Below are 6,747 nucleotides of genomic sequence, written 5' to 3'. Positions count from 1 at the left end.
GTTGGGCTCCTTGCTCAGTGGGGAGTCTGCTTCTCCCTCTGCCTGCCATTCCCCCTGCTTGTGCACTCTGTCTCTGACAAATAAATAAAGAAAATCTTAAGAAAAAAAAAAAAAGAATTTTAAATGGCTAAATTTGCAACAACTTGGCCATCAATAACTGCCTGTAAAATTTTCAGTGTGGACTGGTGTTATGTCTTCAGGAATTTGGCAGAAGAAGAGGGAAAGATTAATGTATAAATATCAAAAAGCAGATAGGTGGTGGTCACATATGAAGTGAGGGCAATATAGATGTGCTTCCTGTCCCCCACCCCATTACTTTTCAAGGTACATCTCTTTATATTCTTTGATAGGTCGGGTTCAGGAACGTAGTGGGGCAATTTGTCTTAAAAACTTAAGAGGACTTCCAGGAGATAATGAGATCACTGTATCATTCCATTAGGGAACCGTGTAAAGATGTGTCTGAGTGGACTAGGTAAGCCTTATCAAGGCCCGGATCCGTGAAATAAAGGTATCCTGGCAGGACACTGAAGCATTTATCACTTTTTTGCATTGTGTTTGCTTATTTCCCTTTCCAAGACTATGGCCAATTATTTTGTGTTACTTTATCTCTAGGGTTTTCACTAAATAAGAAACTCTTAGGAGATAATCTCATGATTGCTGTGATCTCGTTATGCATCACAAAGGATTTCTTCTGCTGAGCTCTGCCTCTAATATTGCCCTTTTATTGGAAACAGTGGGAAATCATTTTACACTGCCAATAGAACAACTTTTTCCCCCTAAAATGCAAATTAGTAATATTATGTCCTCTTTAAAAACTCTTTAATGGTCCATAATTACATACAGGATAAATCCCAAACTCTAGCAAGTTTCTTCTTAAAAAGGTTCTTCACTACCTTGCGCACTTCCCTATGGACACGCTTTGCTAGTTTCCATGAAAACATAAGCAATTTCTTATATGAGCCACACACTCTGTCTCTCCGTGTACATGTGTATGTGCTAAATCCTGTCTAGAATGTCTCTCCGTGGCTTGCTTTCTGTCAGCTCTGTATCTCCTTCTTCATGGTGCACTTCAAACTTTCATGAATCCCCAGATGAAATTAGTTGGCACTGCTTTAAATTCCCGTAACTCAGGTGCATATCTCTATTACAGAATATCATGTTCCCGTATAAATGTTTGCTTTTATGTCATACCGCACGTGGCTGTCAGAATCTCAAAGGCACTACTGGTATGTTTTGTTCTATGGTTAACTTTCTAATAGTGAGACTATTACAAGCCCTTAGTAGATGCCAATGCTATTTTAAATATTTAATAAACACAAGCACCTTTTGAGTTACTTATGGCTTATAGTCGGTTTCAGATTTTGCATAGAATTTTGCCTCTGCTCGCAACTAAGCATATTCTTAGGGAGTAAATTAGGAGAGTTTAATGCTAGCAAGAAAGAGAACATCTATTCACTGAACCCACCTTATGATGTGTTTGAAGTAAGCACTCTTTTTTTAAAGATATGATTGACATACAGCACTGTATAAGTTTAAGGTATACAGTATCATGATTTGACTTACATATATTATGAAATGATTAAGTTCATATTAAGTTTTGTTAACATTCATCATCTCATATAAATACCAAAAAAAGGAGAAAAATGTTTTTTTCTCATGATGAAAGCTCTTAGGATTTACTTTTTTTTTTTTTTAAAGATTTTATTTATTTATTTGACAGAGAGAGACACAGCGAGAGAGGGAACACAAGCAGGGGGAGTGGGAGAGGGAGAAGCAGGCTTCCCGCGGAGCTGGGAGCCCGATGCGGGGCTCGATCCCAGGACCCTGGGATCACGACCTGAGCCGAAGGCAGATGCTTAACCGACTGAGCCACCCAGGCGCCCCAGGATTTACTTTCTTAACAACTTTCAAATGCACTATGCAGCAGTGTTAACTATTGTCATCATGGTGTACATTACAGTCCTAGTACTCATTTATCTTCTAACTGGAAGTTTGTACCTTTTGACCGTCTTCCTCCAATTCCCCTCCCCCATCCCTCAGCTCTGGTACCCACAAATCTAATCTCTTTTTCTAAGTTTTTTTTTTTTTTTTTTTTTTTTAGATTCGGCATATAGGTGAGATTATACACTATTTGTCTTTCTCTAACTTATTTCATTTAGCATGATGCGATGCCCTCAGGGTCTATCCTTGGCAGGATTCCCTTCTTTTTTTATAGCCAAAGAATGTTCATTATACATATATATATATATATATCACAATGAAGGAAGCACTCCTGATCCCCATATTTTTAAAGCAAAAACCCATTTAGACAGTGGTTTAATAGTGGTGGGACAGTGTAACCCAGAATTAGACACTGTTCTTTCAATGGAGAAAGATGCATCTTTCCAACCAATAGTGTCTTTTGCTGGGTTCCCACTACTGCACATTCCAGATAATAAAAAGGACCAAAACCAGTCATCATCTAGTATTCGGATGTGAAAATATGTTAAGGAAACCTAACTCAAAACTGCAGTTAGCAGGGGCACCCGGGTGGCTCAGTCGGTTGGGCGTCGGACTATTGATTTCAACCCAGGTCATGATCTCAGGGTTGTGAGATGGAGCCTTGTGTCAGGCTCTATGCTGGGTGTGGAGTCCGCTTAAGATTCTCTCTTTCCCTCTGTTCCCCCTCTCCTTAAATAAATAAATAAATAAATCTTTTTTAAAAATTGCAGTTGGTGGGACGCCTAAGTGGTTCAGTTGGTTAAGCGTCTGCCTTCAGCTCAGGTCATGATCCCAGGGTCCAGGGAGCCTGCTTCTCCCTCTTCCTCTGCTGCTCCGCCTGCTTGTACTCTCTCTCTGTCAAATAAATAAATAAATAAAATCTTCAAAAAATAAAAATAAATAAATAAATAAAATAAAAAAAGCACAACTTCCCCCTTTCCTCTAGAAAATGAGGCTGTTTTCCTTTGTTCTCTGGACTTGCCTTTGGTTCACTATACTTTGTGTCAAATTGTATGTAACTCCTCTGCTATTCTTGAATAAACTCAATTTTGCTGGCTGAATTGCTTACCTTTTTCTTTTACAAGGTTGGCACAGGGTATGGCCAACTTAAGGAGGTACTGACTTGTGTTTTCTTCCTGTTATATTTTCACTGACCTCTTTCTAAAAAGACAGCCTTGTATTGTGTGATTCTTTACTTTGAAGATTTTGGCCAAACCTAAAGAAAATTGGTCCCACTTAGTTGACCAAGACTATGCCTTTATGCCTTTAACCTAAGACTTCTCTACATTACAGATAGGAAGCAGTTTCAGATTGGTGATCATGTATGTTATCCCTTATGAAAAGCAACAATAAAAATCTACTTCTCTTTATGTTTTCCCATTACTGATCCCTTGGCATTTCTTTCCCCCTTGTCATAACACTCCCTCCAAGATGTGACTCTGAAATGGAGCTTACATTTAGGACATCTGTATTAATTAAAATGCGGAATATAAATCATACCAGCAGTGGGGCATATCTGGAAGTCAAACGTTTTCTAAGACTTTATTAACATATTGTCATTTGGATGCCTTAAATCTAACATCAATTAGAGGAAATTCAACATGAGGAGTTTCGAAAACACAAGGTAATTACTATAAATGTTTAAGTTTGTTGAATGAGGAAATATTTGCATAACACTTCCTTTTAATAAGATGAATTAAGATGAATAAGATGAAATAATTAAGTTTAAATTTACACATATACATGTAATCTGACCTGATTTGGTAGAGACAATCATAATTATTAAATATTTGAATAGCTACTCCTCTGATAAATAAATATATATCTACCTTTAAGCTCACTAAATTGACTTCTCTATATGAGAATTCTCTAGATTGCCAATTAGCAACTAAAATTTGTAGTATCTACCCTTATAATTTTCTATCTGGGGCTCATGTTTGAAATTATGGTTTATTTTCTTTTTCCATGGAATTATAATACTCTGAGAATGATTCTCTTAATCTTATTTGTACTTGCCTCTGATTGTAATTCAGTTGCATCTGACTGAGACTATGATTGCTTATTGCTTTGAGATGTCCCCCCGGAACCTCCAAAGTGAATTTTTTGGAGTAGCCATTGTGTGTGTATGTGTGTGTATCTCTCAAACACACTCTCTAAATTTGGTAACAGTTATCTAGATGTCTAAATGTGAAATTTAAATGTGAAATAGTAACAATAACAGAAATATGTATGTACCCCAAAACACAGATACACACAAGGTTTTTAGGATAAATTCAATGAATAAGAATGTTATTTCTATAAGGAATGCTGAACAGTTGCTTCTGGTTCTCAGGTTGGATTTTTAATCAGGCAAAATTGGCGTCACACTTCCAACATACGGTAAATCCCCCTTTTTCTATTCACATACATTCCAGTGTACATTTTTTTAAAAGATTTTATTTATTTATTTCAGAGAGAGAGAAAGCGTGCATGCACATGCAAGCATGAGTGGGGGGAGGGGTAGAGGGAGAAGCAGACTCCCCGCTGAGCAGACAGCCAGAGGCTGGGCTCCATCCTAGGATCCTGGGATCATGACCTGAGCTGAAGGCAGCGCTTAACTGACTGAGCCACGCAGGCGCCCCTCCTTTGTACATTTTTTTCATCCTGTAAGACAGAGATATATTTCATCTTGGGATAAGGCCTCCTCATAGTTACTAATAAAGAGGTCCAAACAAACGCTCTTAATTTCAAGATCATTGCTCTAGTCTAAAATGCATCTTGGGTTCACTTTATGGTAAATATTTTCAAAAGAGCAGTGACTTCCTTTATGTAATCAAGAGAATGAGTCTGGTAATTATCAAAATGAAATATAAAGAAGACATAAGTCCAAGTCTGTGTATTTGTGAATATACTGCAATCATGTTATTAATAGATACTGTGTGCTTTTATTTCAATATATTCATGTATTTAATATACAAAGACATTTTATATACAGTTACTCTTGTCTACATTGAAAAATGATGGAAAAGCATATAGGCAATATATACTATTAAAAAGTAACAGGTAATAAATGCTCACGAAGGGTCAAAATAAGAAAGAAAAAGACGAAATAATGTTTCCCATCTTAGTGAAAACATATTCTCAGTTCCAAAGTTAATTTTGAAGTGTAACTTCTGTTCTGTCCTCCCCACCTTTCTTGCTTCACTTTCTTTAAAGTACAGGTGGTATTTATAATTTTTAATATTAAAATATGAAACTTCTGGGAAGAACCTTAACCATTTTGCAAATTTTGACTATCATTTCTTTGCATAACATTCAGTGTTAAGGTAGAGGCTAAAGGGCTTAGAGAAATCTGCCAGGAACTCATTACGAGTCACGTAACACATGAGGACTTGTCCTTCCCTCTGTGGAACTTGCTCTTGATGAGAATTCTACCCATAACCTCAGCAGGCAGATATTTCATGCAGTAGACGGTAAGCAATGCTCATCTGTTTTCTCCCCTCAGACCTCTCTTTGTGTGAAGACCCGCAGAGTACGTACCTGTGGTGGGGCTCTGTCAGGGGTAGCAGGCTCACAGTGTTCTCTTCGGAGTTACTGTTACCAAAAGTAATAAGGTGTCTGTAAACTTGTTTTGATTTTGGCATCAAAGTTTTTCTGGCAAGTTATAAAAATTTCCAGAATCTTTTTGCCAACAGAGGCAGACAGTCTTTCAGGCAGAGCGTGACTGGGAATGAATGCACCGTGCTGGGAAAAGTTTGCAGTAAATGCAATCTGTTTGCATAAATAAAGTCCTACTTTTGTTGTAGCCCAAAGGAAATCACATTTACTCACCTCATCTTTTCAATATTAGTATGTTAAGGTTGTGATTTGTGTGCAGAATTTTCCTTCCTTTCTTTGCAAAGCAGTTACAGTTCAAAGGCTCTAGAGCCTCCAAGCTGGTGTTTGGATCCTAGTTCTTACCAGAGGGATGACCTTGACTAAGTTACTTAAATTCCCTGTGGTTCTCTTTCTTTGTCCATAAATGAGAATGATAATAACAATACTTTATAAGCTTGTTGTGGGGATTAAATAAATTAATATATTTAAAGTGATTAGTACACAGAAATCCCCAAAATATGGAGGTATGGGGAAACCAGAGATAAGGCATGTGGGGTGGAGGACCACCCTGTCCTAGGCGTGAGGGGTGGGTGTCTTTATGATAATCACCCTTGACCAACAAAGAATAACCAGACCCTAAAAAGGAAGTAGGCCATTGAAGGTGTTATCAGTAGAGATGTTAAAAGGATTTAAGTTGGGGCACCTGGGTGGCTCAGTTGGTTAAGCAACTGCCTTCGGCTCAGGTCATGATCCTGGAGTCCCGGGATCGAGTCCCGCATCGGGCTCCCTGCTCATCAGGGGGTCTGCTTCTCCCTCTGACCCTCTTCCCTCTCGTGCTCGCTGTCTCTCATTCTCTCTCTCAAATAAATAAATAAAATCTTAAAAAAAAAAAAAAGGATTTAAGTTCCCTGGTTAGCTTTCTATAAAAGATCAGCCCTAAAGGCCCTTGTGGGCAACCCTATCAGAGGGGTTTTTCTGTATCTTCACTTAATAAACTTCTATCACTTAAAAAAAAAAGTGATTAGTACAGCGCCTGACACACAGAAAACCTTGGATAAGTCCCTGTTGAGATGTAATATCACACACACACGCACACACACCCAAAGTTCTAGTTGTGAAGAACATTACTGTGAACGAGTGATTCATGTCGGTCAGTTAGCACCTGTTCTGGCCCCTCTCCAAAATGATTTC

The sequence above is a fragment of the Mirounga angustirostris genome, unplaced genomic scaffold, assembly GCF_029215605.1.
Source record: "Mirounga angustirostris isolate CCGP_5_RB_7025 unplaced genomic scaffold, mMirAng1.0.hap1 SCAF_5, whole genome shotgun sequence".
Lineage (NCBI taxonomy): Eukaryota > Metazoa > Chordata > Mammalia > Carnivora > Phocidae > Mirounga > Mirounga angustirostris.
The sequence above is the reverse complement of the archived record's forward strand: the minus strand, read 5'-3'. Positions refer to the sequence as shown.